Here is a 21,854-nt window from a genome sequence, read left to right as displayed (position 1 = left end):
TGTATTTGTCTCATTTCTCCTGCATGAATTTAAACTCTTTGAAGGTAAGACCAAGGTCTGGCACAGCAATAGCAACATATTAGGTGCTCAAAATAATATTTCACTGGTGAAAATAATTTTACAGACTTATGAGAGAAAGTTTTTGTGCTCTCTGTCTGTAAATAGTGATAAAGGTGAACAAATTTTACTCAATTATTTCTCTACAAGTAAAAATAATATATTATCCTATAAAATATTGTTGAAATGATCTCTGAAAGATTTGCAAATACATTACCTATTTTTTAAGGGACTCTCCATTTAGACTGTAAGATCCCGGATTCCCTATCATTATCTTATTTAACAACGGCTGGGCAGTACAAGTCTCTTTGATTAGTTCTGATGAACATATGTTACCTTAGATATTCCTTGTAACACACACAAAGAGAAGATTTAAAAACTAGCCCAGGGAGACTGTCATCACTATGCCAATGTGAGATGGAACACCTTCTAAGGAGGGGCCTGTTGAATTGAGCCAGATGACTCAATGAAGCCCTGATTGCTGCCTGGGACTTTACTATAGTGAGTTGATATCATAACTGGTATTAGTAGTGCTTAGCATGTGTACCAAACTTGTCATACATTTATTGTCCATTAGGTTCTCATTCAGATGGAGATGCAAATCTTTCTTCCTTTATTGGAAAAATGTTATGAGCTAAAAACTATCCCCCCATATGTTGAAAACCTTGCCCCAGTACTTCATCATAATGTAACTATATTTTGGAGACAGAGCTTTTAAAGAAGGAACTGTTAATATGAGGTTATTTGGGCAGATTATAATCCAATACAACTGATGTTTTAAGAAACTCTGTAGGGTGCAGAGAAAAGCAATGCGGAAACACAACACGTTGGCCACCTACAAGTGAAGGAGAGCAGCCCTGCCAACATATTCATCTCCTTTTCAGCCTCCAGAGCTGAAAACTAGATTTCTGTTGTTTAAGGCACTAATTTGTTGTACTTCACCATTGCAGTGCTAGATGACTAACATTAGGATCGTAACGAATCCAATGACTTGGAGAATCAAATAAAATCCTTCTCCAACTGCATCTTGTTCTCAAATCACAAAGTAACACCACATTCTTTACAAAAACTGGCAGTACCGTATGTCATCACAGCAGAATTTTGGCAGAAATGTACTTCTTCCTTGCAGAGTTATCACTCAGTTTTATTTGTCCTTTTTCTGGATGAAACATTGGATTGCATTGTAGATAGCTACAAGCTAGTTTATTGATGTTAGTTTTCTTTGTTGTCTGGTTGTCTTCTATTCTTTTTCCTTTTCTTTAAAGTTTAAATAACACTTAAAACTTTAGAGCATGAAATTCAACAACAGACTTCTCAATGCAAGTCTGAAGAGTTCTTTTTCAAATCTTGGGTTGACTTTATAATAGAGTAGATAAACACAAAAAGTACTGAGGTGGCTTATTACAGGTATATAAGACACATGACTTAAGTTTATTCCATAGTGTAATTTTACATTATACAATTACCATATCAGGATATTGCCTTGATATTTCATGAACTTTTAAACAATAAATGTGATACAATCTTGGGAATCATTGAGTTGAACAGAATCTATAACTTCCTGGAAAAGTTTTTGCATATATGCTTTCTTTGGGAGGTAAGGTTATAGAGTAACTGACATTTTTTTTTTTTTTTATTTTACAGGTAGAGTTACAGACAGTGAAAGAGAGAGAGAAAGAGAGAAAGGTCTTCCTTCCCTTGGTTCACTTCCCAAATGGCCACCATGGCCAGCGCTGCACCTATCTAAAGCCAGGAGCCAGGTGCTTCCTCCTGGTCTCCCATGCGGGTGCAGGGCCCAAGGACTTGAGCCATCCTCCATTGCCCTACCGGGCCACAGCAGAGAGCTAAACTGGAAGAGGAGCGACCAGGACTAGAACCCGGCGCCCATTTGGGATGCCGGCACCACAGGCAAAGGATTAACCAAGTGAGCCACGGCCCCGGCCCTGTAACTGACACTTTTAAAGGGATTTGTAAGAATTAATGCTATAAAAGAAAACTGAATATGTCAAAATTTTAAGCATTTGTTATAGAAAAAATACAACTTGATCCTTTGAAATAAATCAAAATTCCATGTGTACTCAAATATCTTATTGTGGTTTCTATAGCTTATCTAAAATAAGTGTAACATTGTGATTTGTTGCTTTTATGAAATAGTAACTTCCATTTCATTAAATGCCCATGCTTTAAAATTTTTATTTATAATCCTTATAGATCCCTCGAAGGTAGATATTATTCTTTTCCTTTTATAGTTAGGAAACCAAGACTTCAAAAAGCCTAAGTAACTTATAAAGTGGATACATAGCAGAAGCTCTATGGTAATGAAACCTGGATACAGTATTTTTTCTCTAGAGGTAGTGCAACATCTTATTTTGTTAAATAACTACTATATCAGGCCAAAGCTAAAAACTGTATAATCTTTGGCTTTTAATATTAATAAATGAATACTCTGAGGATAATGCTATTTTCATTTAACAGATGAGCACACCGAATCTAGTGAGGCCACGTGACTGAAAGGATGCAGAGCTGAGATCAAATACTGAAAAGTTGAAAAATGCTTGCTGCCTTCTAAAAAATTCAATAGCAACATATAAGCAATTGCCTGGATATTTTGGAATATCTTCAGTTGAACATAACATACACTTCTACAGAGCATATAATCAAGCAGGGATTTTATTCTCTAATACAAGGAAGTCTGAATGACAATGGTTCAGGAATGATACGACAGTTTAAGAATATTTAGCAATGAACTGGGCTCTTCCAAGTCTTCCTGTTCCATCATCATTACTATGTAGCTTTCCTTGTGATAAGACAGCAGCTTTACTTCCAGACACTGCATTTTTATCTGGCCCAGGAGAGAAAATGTTCAATGGGCTAGATAAAAAAGGCTTCTCTTCAGGAAGTTAGTTTTGGAGAAGGAACCCTTTTAATGAATGTCTTCTATCTTTACAGCAGAACTTAACGATACTTCGAGCTAGAAGCAATGCTGGAAAATCATGGACTATGGCGAGGTACACATTGTTTTCACTACCAATTCTGAGTTTGATTAGTAAATAAGGGGATGTAATTGTATATGAAGCCAGAGAGGCTTGCTAAATTATTGGTACCTTTTTGACTTTGTTGGGTAGCCTATTGGTGACTTTGTTGAGTGACTGTAGAGGAAATAACAATGATTTAGAAAATAGAATTCAACAAATCAATAAAAAGTTAAATGAGCAATTACTAAATGGTACAAATTGTTCTAGATTCTTATGGTATGGTAGTAAACAAGACATGCATGGTTCCTGTTCAAAATGTGCAGAAATAGAATGAAAACCAATAAAAAGGAAGTCTAATGTATATAAACTAATAACATAGGAAGGACAGAGTATGTAGGATGTACACCATTATTAAAGGCAATGGCCAGGAAATTTCACCATCTCTCTTACTTATACCAGTGAATCTATCTTTCCACAAGTCAGGTTGGGAATTTGGTTAACTGAGCTCAGCACTTCCATTACTATGGAAAGAAGGGAGATCAAGACTTTGGTTGACTTGCCGGCCAGCTGTCTCTTCACAGGATCCTCCTTCTTCAGCTGTTGGATGGAATGCCTGCACTCTCCTTTACTGATAATGAAGTATTTCCTTGAAGACTATAATGACATCTATCTTGTACACTTGTGAGCAATAGATTTCATGGATGCTGGAAAGTGAAGATACTATTCAGTCTGTGATTGCCTTTTTTTGGCAGGCAGAGTTAGACAGTGAGAGAGAGAGACAGAGAGAAAGGTCTTCCTTTTTCCATTGGTTCACCCCCAGATGGCGGCTATGGCCAGAGTGCTGTGCCTATCCGAAGCCAGGAGCCAAGTGCTTCCTCCTGGTCTCCCATGCAGGTGCAGGGGCCCAAGCACTTGGGCCATCCTCCACTGTCATCCCGGGCCACAGCAGAGAGCCGGACTGGAAGAGGAGCAACCAGGACAGAATCCGGCACCCCAACCGGGACTAGAACCTGGGGTGCCGGTGCCGCAGGCAGAGGATTAGCCAAGTGAGCCACGGCACCAGCCTGTGATTGCCTTTGAAAGGAGGCTTCCTCTGGGTGGGGCTGTGTTGGTTTTAGCATCAAGAGGGACATAGCTGTCTGCAATGTTTTCTGTTGAGAAAATATATTATTTGTTTACATTATTCCTAAATTTAGTAAAAGCCTTGAGTACAAAAGACCTATGACACATCAAGAAATGGTGTCCTCAGTTCCAGGAATGCCTGTCTTTGGGCTGACATTGTAACCACTAAGATAGCTATTTGAAAGAGGTTGTATACCACCATCTTTAAGTTTTTTAAATTGAAAAATAGCATCATAGTAATAAGTAGCTCATAGTAGTATGGAAAAGACTGATTTTTGCCTCTGGTTTGTAGTATGCATCCTAGAAAACATATGGTCTGAGTGCTTTCTGCATTGGACTGTAGTTGCTTCCTGCTGTTCTTAGTTTAGCGGTAAAGTACAGCCAGCATAAGTCAAAATCTTCATTGTTCCCATGACATGAGGTTTTCCTTGCTTCTTATAAGACCTTAGATATATGGCTTACCACAACAAATGGGCAATTTGAGCAACAGCTTTTATTTATTTATTTTTATTGCGAAAGGTGGAAAGACATTGAAAAGAGACACAAAGAGCTTTCAAGGATTGTTTGACTCCCCAAATGCCCATAACATCCAGGGCTGCACCAGAACAAAGCCAGGAGCTCAGAACTCATTCTAGGTTTCCCATACACGTGGCAGGGATCTAAATACTTGAGGCATCTCCTGCTGCTTCCAATTGTGCTCATTAACAGGAAGCTGGAATCTGGAGTGGGACCAGGACTTGAACCCAGGCACCCCAGTGTGGAATGTGGATATTGGAAACAGCATCTTAGCTGCTGCATCAAATCCACATTCCCAAGTGGTAGCTTTGATGGTCACTGTCAATCTATCTACCTCTATTCCTTTCTTACTTTAAATCATCCAGCGCTGATATGAAAAAGAGCTTCTGAGCACCTGGCTCCTGGCTTCGGATCAGCGCGATGCGCCGGCCGCAGCGCGCTGGCCATGGCAGCCACTGGAGGGTGAACCAACGGCAAAAGGAAGACCTTTCTCTCTGTCTCTGTCTCTGTCTCTCTCTCTCTCTCTCACTGTCCACTCTGCCTGTCAAAAAAAAAAAAAAAAAAGCTTCTGAACTTTTTATTTTTACATTTGATAATGTGATTTGAGATAATCAGCTGGAACTTGTATTGTGGGTCACAATAATTATGTTTTGATATCAGTGAATTATTGCTGAATTCAACTCCAGTCTTTTAAAAATTAAAATTAATCATACTAGAACTTTGCCAGGCATTACTCAGAATCCCATGATGATGCTTATGAGTACATTATAGGGGGTCAAATTGTTTTTTAAAAATGATTTTTCTTGTCCTAACTATATATAGTTTGAACTGTCTCACATCAATGATAAATCCATTTTGACCTTGTACAAAGTTAGAGCTGAAGCATAAAATAGAGTTCCATATTTCAAAGTCTATACTTTGTTCAACTGCACAAAACAGGGCTGGCGCCGCAGCTCACTAGGCTAATCCTCCGCCTTGTGGCGCCGGCACACCGGGTTCTAGTCCCGGTCGGGGCGCCAGATCCTGTCCCGGTTGCCCCTCTTCCAGGCCAGCTCTCTGCTGTGGCCAGGGAGTGCAGTGGAGGATGGCCCAAGTCCTTGAGCCCTGCACCCCATGGGAGACCAGGAGAAGCACCTGGCTCCGGCCTTTGGATCAGCGTGGTGCTCCAATGGCCGCGGCGGCCATTGGAGGGTGAACCAATGGCAAAGGAAGACCTTTCTCTCTGTTGCTCTCTCTCACTGTCCACTCTGCCTGTCAAAAAATAAAAAATAAATAAATAAAAATAAATAAAAACAGAATATACTGCAAATGATAAACTATGTGAAATGAAAGTGCCAATAGTTATCTGGCCATTTTCCTTTCTGTCCAGATGGTAGAAGATATAAATATATATTATTATTACAGAGAATTCCATTATTTCAGAAGACCTCAGGGAAGCAAGCCCATGGACTGATTTAAACTGTGTCTATGCATATCGCAGTTTCACCTCACTTAAAAGTCTTTGTCTACGTGAACTTAGAAAACAGCATTAAAAATTAACAAGTACCCTTCATCTTCCTCTTTTGTAGGAATTACATCTGAGATGTGACTCTACTGGCTGTTCATTGAATCCCAAACTGTCCCTTAAAAATGGAACCCACCAAGATCAGCAATTATTTTATTTACACAAATTAGTTTATTACTGCAGATATGAACTGGTATAATTTGTTTGGGGGGGAACATCCTTCACAGTGTTAATTGTATAGACTGATTTTCAGATACAGTGAACGAGAACAAATGGGAAGCCTTGAGGGAAACTAAGCATTAACAATTTATGCTTGATGTTCCCTTTTATTTCAATACTGCATTTTGAAATCAAGATTTTTCTAAAATGAAGCTATTTTAGTTTTGTATGGGCAGACTAAATAAGATCTAATGTTTGAAGACTGATGAGATTATTTTTGTGTAGAAAATGTGAGTTAAAAATAGCAAATATTTTCCAGCTATCTAAAAGCTAAATTTCCACAAACGCTTTATAAGGTGCTTGCATATATTTTAAATTTAAAAAGTTTTAATGGATAGCATTGAATTCACGATAGGAAACATATACAATATAATGCATGTAAAGAAAGATGGTGCACGCGTGTGTGTGTGTGGGGGGGTGTTTTGCTCCTATAGCCTTCTGACCTCTTTTCTGCTAACCATAGAACATAATTTATCTTGATCGTCATCATTCATTTTTCACTTTGTCTGAAATGAGAACATGTTGTGCATGACTGTGCAATGTTATTATTATAAACCAATAAATAAGTTTCAGTGTGCTACTTATAGTTTGTCTCTATAGCCACATTAATGAAAGCTAAAAAAAAACCCACAAGGATATTGTGAAATATTTTATCATGTAAAACAGCAAATTAGATGTCTAGTTTTAATATGTAAGGTGATAAATTTTATATATTCAGAGATGGAAACTTGCTTACACTTTTTTTTTAAAAAGACATATATTTCCTCATTTGAAAGGCAGGATGACACAGAGAAGGGGAGAGACAGAGAGAATCTTCCATCTGCTGGTTTACTTCCCAAATGCCCACAACAGCCAGGACTGAGCCAGGCAGAAGCCAGGAGCAGCAATTACATCTGGATCTCCCACTTGAGTGACAAGAAGCCAATTACTTATGCCACCATCCCCTGCTTTCCCAAGTACATTTGCTGGAAGCTGAACCAGAAGTGGAAGAGCCAAGATTTGAACCAGCGCTTTGATACAGGATGCTGGTGTCCCAAGCAGTGACTTCATCTGCTGTGGTCCAACTCCTACCCTGTGAACTTGCTTATGCTTTGATAACTACCTGAAATTTAGGACTAAATATAATCTTATTTTTCAATAACATAGGAAACATTTTTCAAAGAAAGAAATTGAGTTTTGGTCTTATTAAGTGTTATATTTCACCACTATTTCAGATAGCTTTTCATCATGACAACCAAATACATGAGGCAATTAGTTTTTTAAGAAGAAAAGGTTTGTTGTGCTTACATTTCTGGAAGTTCAAATCCAAGATTAGGTGGCCATACTGACTCGGTCTCTCATGAGGGCAGCAGATGGGTAAGTAGAACACCTGTGGAGGAAGTTGCCACATGGTGAGCCAGGAAACAGAGATGTTGAGTGACACCTCATTTTATAAACCAACCCCCTCTAGAGAATCAACTTCTCTGGGCATACAAGTGGCCTAAGAACCTCCCATGGAACCACCATTGGACTATATTTCTCTCTTCTCTGTATCATTTACTTACGACCTTGGAATTTAGACAACTGTATTGGTAGCTTTGGGATCCACAAGGAGAAAAGGCCTATACTTCCGGGAATGGAGAGTCCCTACCTGTATTTCCAGGGAAGAAAAGTCCTTGTCAAGGCCCCTGCAGGTGCCTAAAGGTCAACCAATGAGGATCAGACATGTTTCAACCTTTAACCCCCATGCCCTGAATCTATAAAAGGAGCCCTCCCAATCTCTGACGCAGGACTTCCCCAGCCCCTGTTCTGTTGGGATCGGGGAACCTCACCCGGGAGCAGAATCCCAAGAAAAGCTTATGAATTAATTGATTTGTCTGCCTGGGAAGATTTGTTATGCATCAGACACCTTGCAGATGGTGTCAAAACCCGGGAGCTGAGGGTGCGCACCTCCTCTTTCTGGGTTCAAGGTCCCCTTGCTCCTTGAACCTATCTGGTGCCCCAGGCTGACTACGGACCATGCTCAACCAACTGTAAGTAACTCCTCCCCTGCTCTCCCTCCCTCCTCTGGGTTGGCCCAGTCTGCGATCTCCGACTAGCTCTCCGTCCAGGCAGAGACCTCCAAATCGTGTCTACGTGGGCTCTGTTCTCCGCTGTTTAGCCTCCCAGCGGCTGTGGAGACGTCATGTCGCTGGCTTGGCCCTGTAGAGGAATGACATCTAATCTGTCTGCTGAAGTCCGGGACAGGGGATGCCTTGCCCGAATTCCAGTAGATCCTGGGCTGCTGGGGAGACCATGGGATCTGGCCAATCCCAAGGGTGGGACTCAAAATGCCCCCTGGCCTGCCTCTTAAAGAACTTGAAGCAACTGGGACTGGCCCAGGACCTATGGAATAAACGCCTAATCTTCTACTCCACCCAGGCATGGCTTAATTACCTTGAGAATTTCTGCCGCAGGGAGAGAAAATGGTCAGAGGTCCCATATGTCCAGGCTTTCTGGGACCTCCGCTCCCGTCCTACTCCCTTCTCCCCTACTTTCCTCTCTGCCTGCCTCACGGCCCAGGTCTTGCTGGCCAAGATCGGGCCCCCACCTCCTAAGGACTCCTCTTCTGTGTTACTGCCAAACTCCCCACCCTCCACCTTTTCAGACCCTCCTGAGTTCCTGGGGACCCCACAGCAAGCTAGGAACCTCCCACCCCCATGTGTGCATTCTTCTGCCCTGCAGCCATGTCCTGCCTCTCCCTCTGGCTCCCCGCTGCCATTGCTGAAAGCCAGGTAACCATGTGGCCCAACCACCTGTGTCCAGCTCCACCCCCATCCTAATGGGATTCAATGTTCCTGCTTCCCTGACCGCCCTCTGGCAAAGTTACAAAAGGACCTGTTCCTGAACACATGGCTCTCTAGCCTCCTCCTCTGGTCTCCTTTCTCTTCTCTCTTCTCTCCTGCTTGCTCTCTCTTCTCTCCTCACTAGCTCCTCTCCTCTCTTGTCTCTCTCTTACACTCTCCTTCCCTCTCTATTTTCCCTTCTTCACCCCAACCCCCCGGTCTGCTGGGTTTTAGGTCAAATGCCTAAGCCAAAACCTCTGCCTTCCACATTTGCAGCCCCAACTTTTCATTGTCTCAGCTCACTATACCTTCCCCTCCCACCTATGAATTCGGACTTTATCTTAGAACCAGGCCTGGTCCAAAGTCTACTCTCTCTGTCTTATCAGTTTGGGAATGATTGTCTCCATGCTTTCACTCTCCAGCCCCTGTCTTCAACTGTTTTTTTTTTTTTATTTTATTCATTTATTATTATTTTTTTTGACAGGTAGAGTGGTGGACAGTGAGAGAGAGAGACAGAGAGAAAGGTCTTCCTTTTACCATTGGTTCACCCTCCAATGGCCACTGCAGCTGGCGCGTGCGGCTGGCACACTGCGCTGATCCGAAGGCAGGAGCCAGGTGCTTCCTCCTGGTCTCCCATGGGGTGCAGGGCCCAAGCACTTGGGCCATCCTCCACTGCACTCCCTGGCCACAGCAGAGAGCTGGACTGGAAGAGGGGTAACCAGTAAAGAATCTGGCACCCTGACCGGGACTAGAACCCGGTGTGCCGGCACCACAGGTGGAGGATTAGCCTATTGAGCCATGGAGCCAGCCCCAACTGGTCTTTTGTCCCTCCCTCTCTTCTTCCAGTTTTGCTCCCTCATTTCTCTATTCTAAGTCTGACTTTTTTTTCTCATTTCTCTACTCTCTTCAAAGTAGGAAACTAATTCTATTATGAAGGACTCTCCAAGGTGCACAATTTGATTTTTAGATCTTATAAAAGGGATAGCTAACATTTCCTGTAATAGCATGGCCAAAATGAAAGTTTAAATTATAATTTCACAGCTGGATCTACTTTGACATCAGCGAAATAAACAGTAAATAAGGAAAACCTCCTTTTCAGACCAAACAAAGGGAAAGAAAGTTTTAAAGTAAGGACATAGCTTTCCTGACAGGCATTATCTGCCTCAACATAAACCACTATCAGAACATACCTGTGGCTATAGACTTCTAGTTTAGGCCACCAAAGATTAGAGATGGGACTTGAGCATCCCCTTGACTTGTATCCTCTGGTCTGCTTTAACAAAAACTAGGAGGAAAAGAAAGCTAGGCATCAGAAGCAATGTAAAGATAGGTGGCAAGCCTATTCATGGCTGTTTTATACAGTGATATGCCCTCAAGGAGACTCAGTAGGCCAATCCACTGCAGTGGCTTTCAATGTGGTAAGCCTGGGCTTCAGCAGAATCAGTTTATGAAGAGCCCTGGCAGCTCTGCCAGCCTAGAGTTGGATCACTGGAAATGGACCTGCCCTGGAGTCAAAGGACTTCAGGTCAGAGCCACAGATCTTAGTAGCTCTAAGCTGAAAAGCCCTTCACTCAGCCCCGCTTCCAAAGTGACCACCGCTGCTGAGAGGAGACGGCCAAATAGGATCAGCAACATTGCAGGCAGAGCTGTAAATTTCCTGTTGGAATTGCCACCTGCCTTTACCTGGCCAGCTCTCCTCCCAGGCCAGGTATGTAATGGAAGTCAACAGGGTGCCTTCCCCAAGGAGGTTCACACCTCCCTTAGGATGTACCCTATGTGAAGAAATGCATAGGTCTGGGCCTCTTACAAGGCCTAAAGCCCACCAGATTATTAGCAAGCCCCTTCTGTCAGTTTCTATTTGTCTCTCAATCAGAGAACTTATTCATGGCTTAAATAGCATCTTTCTTAGGTTCTCCAATAATGACTCTGTCCTTTGTTCTACACCCTGTCTAGCCCACTTGGACCTCATTCCTTTGTAATCATAGCTTCTACTCTAACATCAATGACTCTAATCCCAACCTGTGTGTACTGATGGTCCTCTCCTCCACTTAATGTTGTATGATTATTCAGAATTCCTCTACATACGAACCCCTCTACCTGCAAAAGGTTAGTGGCCTTTCTCCCAGTCCTGGCTGGGATCAGCTTTAAACTACATCCATCAAACAGTCTTCACAAGGGTCCAGAGGACCTCCCCCCCATTTCCTCTCCTTTATGAAATCCTTTGATTACCTGGTTAATACCACTCTTAGGATCATTGGTTGCCATTCTCACCCTGACTTGTATACTACAGTGCCTGTTTAAGTATTTATAGCAGGTGATAATGGAATGAACCAAGGCCTTCAGCAACCAGGCGGTCAACCAAATGCTGCTACAGGGAAATATTTGGCTCCCCACCCCGGAGACAGTGGCTTGAGACATCGTCTCATGCCAGCGAAGAGTACCTCATCGACCCAAATCAGCAGGAAGTAGTCAGAGAGACTCATCATCAAAAGGTTGGGATGGTAGCTTTGGGATCCACAAGGAGAAAAGGCCTATACTTCCGGGAATGGAGAGTCCCTACCTGTACTTCTGGGGAAGAAAAGTCCTTGACAAGGCCCCTGCAGGTGCCTAAAGGTCAACCAATGAGGATCAGGCCTGCCTCGACCTTTAACCCCCATGCCCTATATCTATAAAAGGAGCCCTCCCAACCTCTGACGCAGGACTTCCCCAGCCCCTGTTCTGTTGGGATCGGGGAACCTCACCCGGGAGCAGAATCCCAATAAAAGCTTGTGAATTAATTGATTTGTCTGCCTGGGAAGATTTGTTACGCACCGGACACCTTGCATGTATGAGTTCAGGGAGTTCATCCTGTTCAAACCAAAGCAACTTGTAGAGGGAAAAATGGGAGATTTTTTGTTGGGTTGTTTCTCACAACACAGGTTGGGTGTCAATGACAAATTGAGAAATGGCAAAATTGGCAAATGGAGAAATGTGGAGTATTTGAGTTTTCAAAGTTCTGTTGGGAGTGACAGCAGAATGTCAGGGTGCTGTGCATGTGTTCCTGTGTACTTCAAATGCAGTTATGTTCTCATTTATTAATCTACCTAATTTTTATACCAGCTAAACAGTGGCAACCTCACCTCCTGATTGAGAAATGGCCAAGAAAAGTTCTGTCATCAGGTGATAGAAGAGTTTCTAGGACACAGAGCTCCTTCCCTACCCTTCTTCTTCCCTGGTCTGCCTACTCTTTTCTTTACACTTATACCATGTGCTTTTGGAAGGGAGAGAAAATCTATCTGGAAGGGGATTTTATACCCATCTGTTAGTGGTTTCTAAGCATGTGTTCTCCACTAAGGAGGAAACAGTCTGCATGGAATCTCATATTTACATAGTATCAAATATTGACCCTACTCTGTACTATTATCCTAGTACCACAATAATTCAATAGATTATCTTTCCCTCCAACTATATTAGGTAATAATGAATGAACTAAATGGAAGCTACAGTTTATCCCTACTTGCAGATCAGATAATAACCAAAGAGTAGAGTCCATCTGCACTCAGGTCCAGCATGTATTTCTCCCTTAGTTATGAATTTCTGCTTCAGAAAATGTGGAACTTCTAAGGAAAAGAATTAAGAATAGCAGCTGAAAACTAAAATAAGTAAGATCCTCATGAAATTTAAGCTTATTGTGGAATTAAAAACATTCAGTTTCAGAGAGAACTTTAAAAAATGCCCTTATTGAAAATTATACAATGTATACATGTAACAAGATATCAAATAGTACCCTATAGACACATAATTTTTATATCTCTCAAATTTTTAAAAAATGTATATTTTAAATTAGTTTACTCACTGACCCTTTCTCACTAGATAGTTACACTTGGGCCTTCTGTATCCATAGGTTCCATATTGATAAAGTCAACCAGATACCTATTGAAAATAGTTGGGAAAACACTTTGCTTCTATACTGAATATGTACAGACATATTTCTTATCTTTATCCACTGAATAACACAGACAATACAGCATAAAACTATTTATGCATCATTTACATTGTATTAGGTATTCTAAATAACTTAGAGGTGAATTAAAGTATACGGGATGATATATATAGGTTATATGCAAATACTACACCATTTTAAATAGGAGACTTGAGCAGCTGTAGATTTTAGCACCCTTGAGAGTTCTGGAACCCATCTTTTAGGGCTATTGAGGAAGAACTAAGTTCTTTTCTCATGCCATCTTAAAATACTTTACAGTGTAATTTACTGTGCTCCCAGCAGGTGTATTATTACTTCCTTGTTGTTGCTGCTCCTGTACCTGGCAAGCAGCTCTTTGAACATTTCCTGAATACATTTTAGAGAAGCTTATAGATTCTCTGAATATCTTAAAATCCATCTTTCGCTATTTCTGGCAGGGCTTGTTATACTTGATAAACCTAATGTTTTCACAACTGTCTCTTTGAGAATCATGTTGTTACTGCTTACTCCTTAACTGCCACGCCCCTCATTCCCCTTTATTTGAGATGTCTTTATCACAATTATTTGTTTCCTGTTCTTGGCTTTGTTTTCTTTGTTCCTGATGGGTACAGCTATTTATATTCCTCTCATTTGGACAGGAACATTTGGATTCAGAGGCAGTGTCCCCAGAAGTAGAACATATCTTGATGGCACTTGGGGTTTCTTCTGAGTTTCTTTTGGAAATGATTCTACATCAAAGGGTGAGGTAACACAGTCCTACCCATTACACATTGAATGGGATTTTATAAATATTTAGCTCTATCTAGAAGATGAGAAATGCCATTCATTCTTTGAAAATGCAAGCAATTTTCAGCCCATTTTTAGAAAAACAGTCTCAAGGACATCTTTTTTTGGTGAGTTGTGTCTATTTATATTTGTTGACTTATTAATTCCCATTATGAATTATTTATTGTTGTAACACGACCTTTCTCTACCTTGGGGATCTCCCTTTACTGTATCATCTATAGTGTGGATGACATTGAAATTAAGAATTCCAGTGTCTACACAAGGTCAACAGGCTGGGAATGCTTCCTGAGGAAGAAAACATTCAGTGGTCATCAAAACTGGAAAGGGGCAGGTGTTTGGTTCAGAGGTTAAGATATCACTAGGGATTGGGGCCAGCAACGTGGTTCACTTGGTTAATCCTCTGCCTGAGGTGCCAACATCCCATATGGGTGCCGGGTTCTAGTCCCAGTCGCTCCTCTTCCAGTCCAGCTATCTGCTATGGCCCGGGATGGCAGTGGAGGATGCCCAAATGTTTGGGTCCCTATACCCGCATGGGAGACCAGGAAGAAGCACCTGGCTCCTGGCTTTGGATCGGCTCAGCACCAGCCATAGCGGCCATTCGGGGAGTGCGCCAACAGAAGGAAGACCTTTCTCTCTATCTATAACTCTGTCAAATAAATTAAAGAAAAGAAAAATATATCATCAGGGAGCACTGCATCCAATTTTGCAGTCCCTGGCTTAAGTCTCAAATATGATTCTGATTCCAGCTTCCTGCTAATGCACTCCCTGGAAGGCAGGAGGTAATAGAATAAAGTAACTTGGGAACTTGGGTCCCTGCCACCCATGTGGGAAACCCAGGTTGTGTTTTGAATGCCTAGGGACAATACCAGTTGCAGGCATTTAGGGAGAGAATCAATGGATCGAGAGTCTCAGACCATCTCTCTCTGTGTCTGCCTTTAAAATAAAATAAATTTTAAAAATTGAAAACTAAAATCTAGTGAGCACAGAGCAATGTGTTTGCAATACAAGGTCTTGTTTCCCCAGGCTGCATGGGCTCAGGTTGCCTTGTCAGAATATACTTCCAAATCTGTCCTGCTTCTCTTGTCTGCCCTATAATGAAACCTCTGCTTCAAATCTGGTCACTGCACTGGAGTCATGAATTGAATGCTTCACACTCTGCTTTTTAAGTAGTTTGTTCTTGTCCAAAAGACAACTGCAGCTCCCATTTTTTTTCTCTTCTCCATGGTCAAAAGTCAATTTTAAATGCCAATGCATCAGCTGAGCTAGACCATCTCCAAGTCTCAATTTGGAAAACAGGCGATCTGTGCTAACAGATTACCAAAAAAATGTATTGTGAATGAGTGAAACTGACATTTTGAGATTTGATGATTGTTTACAGCCCTTGTGTACTATTGAGGAACAGTGTTTTTTTTTTTTCCTATTTGTTGAATACTTTACTTAGTGTAGGGTTAATCTTATTAGTATAAAAGAGACTGAGAGTAGATCATTGTAAAAATTAAAGAATGAGAAAGGAAGGAGGAGAGAGGGCAGGGTGAGGAGTATTACTATGCTCCTAAATCTATATATATGAAATATGAAATTTTTACCTCCAAAAATTTAAAAATAATTTTTAAAAAGGAATAAAAAAGCTCCACAGAGAAGTCTGGCCACTTAGGATTACATGGGGCCATGTTCTACATCTTGGAAATGATCCTCTTTTTTGAAATATTTCCATATGCAAAATTATCTTTATCATATTTTAAAAATTATTTATTTTTGAGAAGAGGAGTAGGAGGACACACACACACACACACACACACAGAGTAGAGCACTGTCTTCCACCTGCTGGCTTACCCCCCAAATGCTTGTAACATCCAGGACTGAATGAGGGCAAAGCTGGGAGCCAGGACCTCAATCCAGATCTCCCACATGAGTGGCAGGGACCCAACTACTTGAGTCATCACTCTGCCTTCCAGGGTGCATGTTAGGAGGAAGCAGGGTCAAAGCAGAGCCAGGACTCGAACCCTGGCACTATGAAATGAGATGGGAGCTACAACCCACTGCATCAAATTCTTACCCCTTTCCTATTTTCATATTCTCCCTGTACCTGTACCTCTCTTCTGTATTGTGTGCCCTAGAGTAAGAGCCACAAGTGACACACAAACCTGGGCATGTTGCCCAGTTAGTTACTTTCTGGCTATACTGTCATTGGATCAAAGTCAAAGCTTGCTCAGTCAACACTCTCTTTTGTCAATCTTTGGTTCAACACAATCTGACACTTAGAAAATTTGCTTCAAAGAAAAAGGTCTTTCTTGCTTTATTTGGTCTACCTATAATTTTTTGCACATGATTAAAGTCACCTTAATCTTATCTCCAGCAACAGCTATATTAATATTAAAATAATTATGTGCCTTTAATATTTTCTAATTCATTTTATGTTTTGTATTTCCTTTTGTATTAGGATTTTTAACAAGTCAATTTATACATTATTTTAACAATATCTTTAGGTAGCTTAATTTATTTTTCCTTTTCAGTTCCTGGAATTCTTTATACTCATATTGGCACTATCCTCAGCATTTAAGGTCAATAATGACCTAGGTTTGACCTGTTAGGGCATAAAATTTCCATTAACCACAGTGATTGGTTCAAGGATAAATATACTAAAAAAGTAGACCAACATTTTCATAAGCATTAGACAAGGCTTTTTTAGAAAAGTAATATAACAAATTAAGTAGCTATTGTTTGTGCTAAAGAAATACTGTTTTTCTTTAGCTTTTCTACTGATCCAAATTATTTTATCAAATAGGTAAATCACTGCTCCTTCTATATATTTTCCTTTGTTTTAGGTTTTAAATATATCAAACAGGAAAATACCATAAGTGAGGATTGTCACCCTGCTCAACAGGGATGCTGTATCTTTTCTCCTGGATTCTCACCTGTAGGGGAGATCTTTTTGACCATAATATGGAGCATCTCCATCCTCTAATGAGAAAGAAATTTAAAGCCCAACCATGTTCCAGACTTTTTGAAGGCTCATGAGATTTTGCTGTAGGCGTTTTCATCTATGGTTACATATTTATTTTTAATAACAGCATGTGAATATATACTCCAGGAATCTCTCCCATAATACCTACAGATATGTAGACTTGTTCACTTATCGTGTGATTTGAGTGGCAAGGCTGTTGCTCAAATGTGTATCTTTTTTTTTTTTTTTTTTTTTTTTTTGACAGGCAGAGTGGACAGTGAGAGAGAGAGAGAGAGAGAGAGAAAGGTCTTCCTTTGCCGTTGGTTCACCCTCCAATTGCTGCCGCGGCTGGTGCGCTGTGGCTGGTGCATCGCTCTGATCCGAAGCCAGGAGCCAGGTGCTCCTCCTGGTTTCCCATGGGGTGCAGGGCCCAAGTACTTGGGCCATCCTCCACTGCACTCCCAGGCCATAGCAGAGAGCTGGCCTGGAAGAGGAGCAATTAGGACAGAATCTGGCACCCCGACCAGGACTAGAACCCGGGGTGCCGGCGCCGCAGGCATAGCCTATTGAGCCATGGTGCCAGCCCAAATGTGTATCTTCTTTAGCACCTTTGCATGTGTAGATAATGATCCAACAAGAGAAAGTCATCCCAGTGACTGGAACTCTGTTTTCTAGCTCCTTACAAGCACCAGCTGTAAGGCATAAAGTTGCTGATCGGCTGTCTGCCAGTGTAGAAATAAAAAAAAAAATGATTTTGAGGAAGAGGTCAAAAGATAGTTAGGTTTTGAGAGCAACGGAGTGTCCATTTTATTTCAATAGGCATAATTGTGATGAGACCAGGATAGAATATCTTAAAAGGAAGCTATTAAGGAGAAAAGAACTAAAGTTGGATTTAGAAGAGTTGGCTTTAAATTCTTGGTGTGATCTTCCACATACCCATTGCCTGACCTTGGGACTGTACTTCACATTACTGAACCACAGTTTCCTAATATGTGAAATGTTAACAACCATATGCTCACCACAATTGTATAACTGTATAAGAATTAAGTGAGGGCAAGATGTGTGATTGCCCACACCATGTGTTAGCATTTGAGGGATTACTGAAGAATAAAAGAACAAATTGGTTATGTGAGACAAATAGAGACAGCTACATAAACCACGATCCATATCCATCAAGTATAAGCTGCATGGTGTTTCCATATTTGACTAATGAAATTTATAATCTTTATCATAAAGCTTTTTTATGATTCAATGAGAGGAGGTGCTTAAAGCACCTGACATATTGTCTACTTCATGGTATGATACTATTGAAGTTAAGGCCATTTGAATTTTACTGGGTTGTGTCTTTTTAAAAAAAATTCATATAAACTCAAATGTCTTTCAATAATACTATTAAAGTAAGATTTTTTGAAAGCAATCAGTTCTGTGTCTTTGCTTGTGACACCCTAACAATCAGTACTTTTTTAAAATCAGTGCACAATTAAATCTACAAAATGGAGTTTATATGGCTACCTTGCAACCTGAATTACACAGAATGTAATCCCAGACAACTTTCTCATTTTGTATTTTCGCTTTCTTGTTTTTGTTAAATCTACTGAAATAGAATGGTAAGACCTAGCAGATACAAGTCACTTTCAAAAAAAGAATATTCCTTGATTTCTACTTAAAGTAGCTCCAAGTTGACCCATGGACTTGTACTTTGGTTTGAAATTCCATGCACATCTACACATAGAAACAACATTAGCCACTTTGGTCTTTGGGTCAGCAAGAATAGACATGAAAAATGAGTACAACCCATAAAATCCCTGAGCTATAGGATCAATAGTACTAGCCTGAGGTCTGCATTCTGGAAAGTACCAAGGCCCTTGGGGGCAGAATCCACCAGGAAAAAATTTTAGAACAGTTAATTTTATAATCGATTCCTTTACATTTTTCACTCAGCATCCTCTCAATTATTGCTTAATCTGTCTTTTCCTAGCCATCACATTTTGCCTTTTAATGAAATATCCCATGTAATATTACTAAGCTTCTTTCCTCCCTCTGTCTCTCCCACTAAGACATCACCTTCAAAATGACTCACCTTCCCTTCATCTCCGGATGCAATTCTTGTTCCCTCAGTGCCATTCTTCTCAGCGAGGAAGAAACAAGAGTACCGAACTAATTTTGAACAGAATAACTGACGTGTGATTTCGTCAGACAGGAATTCTGGAAATGATGATTGTACTCCCAAATTAACAACTCATTAGTGGCATTTCACACCATGTAACAGATAACGTCAACACGAAAGACAGACTATGTGTGTGAGATGGGCTGCTGCCTAAAGCACCGCTGGCTCAAGGGAAATGTGGGTGGGGAGTAAAGTGCAGCTTGTTCTCCCATCATTCCTTGTACCAGGTGTCAGGTGCTTCAGATGAGGGAATGGATTCCTTTTTTTTAATTTATGCAAAAGGCTCCAGGTGCAGACACGCGAGGTGGGACCACAAAAAGCCAGTTCTATAGCAGGGAGCATAGCCTGTCTCTGCCATTTCTGCTTGCTCTAGCTAGTTTTAGTCTTTACTTTCTGAAATTACAAAATCTTTAAATGTTCCAATTTATTTTCCCTCCAAGAGTGCATTCTCAGCCAAAGAGCAGTAAGAGGAAACATGCTGAATGCTGAGGACTGTGTGCATCTCTCATGGATCAGAGTCCCTCACTCAGAGGCATTTTTGGGTGGAGGGAGACACCATTGCCTTGGAAAGCTACTTGCTGTTGCCTGAGGAAATTTACCAAACTCTAAGGAGATACACATGATAATTTAAAAATTACCCTGCTACAATCTCCTCTAGTTTGTCCATCTCTTTTCTGTCTGTCTCTGCCGCTCTTGTCCTCTCTTCTCCATCAATAGTGAACTTCTTTCAGGTCCCCTTTAAAGCCAAACCTCCTCTAACCTCTGGAATTTAGACATTTGTACCCAGCTGTCTTTATTGAGATGCCTTTTTCATGTTTCTTCATCTGATTGTCTCTTTCTTAGTTCTTGTATTAAATGCCACTGTGTCTACCCCCTTCATCTGTTTTCATCTTCACTCAGCCAAGATGGGGTTAATTGCTGCTACCAGAGAATCGTGAACCTTTTTTTACTTTTCAAGGTAATGACTTCTTTTCCTTGAGACTGGAAGTTTTGGGGATTAAGGGACCCTGTCTGTCTTACTAAAGGCTGTATCTCCACCATCATGTGCATGAGGGATGCTCGAAGAATACTTGTGGATGAATATTCTTGCATATAAATTTTACCTGGAAATCTACAGGTCTGAACAAGAACAAGATCACCATCTGGATGTGGGCAGTGTAGCATGTGAAGACTAGAAGATACTCTGGTTTCTTTGCCTTAGTAAAGCGCATACTCTGCAATCCTCAAATAATTCAGCCAGTAAGTCCTGTATCTCCGAAATCATTTAGTATGAAAAATATGTGAAAGAGTAAAAGAAGAAAAAGGGTAAATTGGAAGCAGCCTTAACTTGGGCAGTAAAAGGAAAAAAGTGTGTCTTCTGATAAGCATTTTTGGGATGGTGATTGTGAGTGGTGGGGTGTTGTGCCCCTGTGATGATGGTGTTTTCTTTCTTTTTTATTTCAGATTTACTTATTTACTAATTTGAAAGTCAGTATTAGAGAGAGGGAGAGAGAGAAATCTTTCATCCACTAGTTTACTCCCCAATTGGCTGCAATGGCTGGGGCTGGGCCAGGCAGAAGCCAGAAGCCAGGAGCTTCTTCCAAGTCTCCCACATGGGTGCAGGGACCCAAGCACTTGGGTCATCCTCTGCTGCTTTCCCAGGCACATTTGCAGGGAGCTGGATTAGAAGTGGAACAGCCAGGACTCAAACTAATGCCCATATGGGATGCCTGCACTGTAGACATTGGCTTAACCCACTGTGCCATAGCGCCAGCCCCAATGCTGTTGTTTTCAGTATAGGCGCAACACCTGGGAATGAGCTATTGCCAAGACTCTGCTCTTAATTATGTATCACTCTTCTTTTCCCTCCTCTGCTTACCAGCATACTTGGAAATAGCAAAATTGCATCTACCCCAAAGGCAGAAAGCCAGCTTGTGTCATTCAAAATAAAGAATGCACCTGTCCTAACATGACAGCAGCACTTACATTGAGGATATTTATAAAATTTACATATATCTGGATGTCTAATGTGCCTGCCTTATAATCCCTATTCTTCTCTCCACCAGAGACGCAAGGAAAGCAGCATTAAAAGTTTTGCCTTTATAATTCCATAACTGACACATCCTGGAAAGTTGTTATTTCATTTCATTCATTGTTTCATTACCCTGAAAAGACAGGGAATTTCTGTAGAGCTAGTTTGTGTTGTAACAACTGATGTTCCCGGAAGTTTCAGCAAGAAACATTGAGCTTTCGCCTGAAACCCCGGAGCTGTTATTTAGGAGAGGAATGGAAATTAGCTAGGCACTACAAGACAGCTTGTTGATATTCTAGCAATTACCCCAGTCTGTAACACAGATCATGATTATAGGCATCTCAGGCGGTTGCAGCTCACTGGTGTTTTGTCCAGGGGAGTTACAGGGTAATTTTGCATCCACCGATAGATGCTTTCATGTGAGTGCTCACTTTCCTGGGGCTGCACCGCGAAGAGGCAGACAGGGAGTTTCTCTAATGCTTAAGCTCCTCCTGGCAAAGGAAATAGAATGAAAACAGACGACTATTACCTGTTTTCCATGGTGATGACAATTTTAAAAAGCGGAGCTATTTTAAAACAAAGAAACAGACTGAGAATTTAAAGAAAATGAATGCTGCATTTGCTGATTGGGAAGCACTTACGGAGTAATTGCTGGGCTCTGAGTGATTTGAGGTGGGAAATGGGATGCAGATTTAATGAGATCAGCTTAAGACACCATTTGCAGAAGCTCAGAATGGCCATAGTAGAGGTTATTTTCATGCTTTCCTATTGCTCCTGTTTGCCCTCTG

The 21,854-nt window shown here is 41.1% G+C and overlaps 1 protein-coding gene across 6 annotated transcripts in view; it reads right to left on the bottom strand.

The window, feature by feature from the left end:
- TRHR (thyrotropin releasing hormone receptor) overlaps positions 1–19,339 on the bottom strand; it is a 167,048-nt gene extending 147,709 nt beyond the window's left edge. For 3 of the 6 annotated variants that reach the window (XR_016235866.1, XR_016235869.1, XR_016235867.1), the window contains exons 1-3: positions 18,969–19,339; positions 10,388–10,482; positions 7,681–7,762 (exon numbers count right to left, since the gene is read on the bottom strand). The gene's annotated coding sequence lies outside the window, so the exon portion shown is untranslated. The remainder of the gene's footprint in view (positions 1–7,680; positions 7,763–10,387; positions 10,483–18,968) is intronic. The other 3 variants (XR_016235865.1, XR_016235870.1, XR_016235868.1) reach the window with 1 other exon arrangement.
- Positions 19,340–21,854: the final 2,515 nt, after the last annotated feature.

Source organism: Oryctolagus cuniculus, chromosome 6 (assembly GCF_051225735.1).
Source record: "Oryctolagus cuniculus isolate XC-2025 breed Fujian yellow rabbit chromosome 6, ASM5122573v1, whole genome shotgun sequence".
Classification (NCBI taxonomy): domain Eukaryota; kingdom Metazoa; phylum Chordata; class Mammalia; order Lagomorpha; family Leporidae; genus Oryctolagus; species Oryctolagus cuniculus.
The sequence above is the reverse complement of the archived record's forward strand: the minus strand, read 5'-3'. Positions and strand labels throughout refer to the sequence as shown.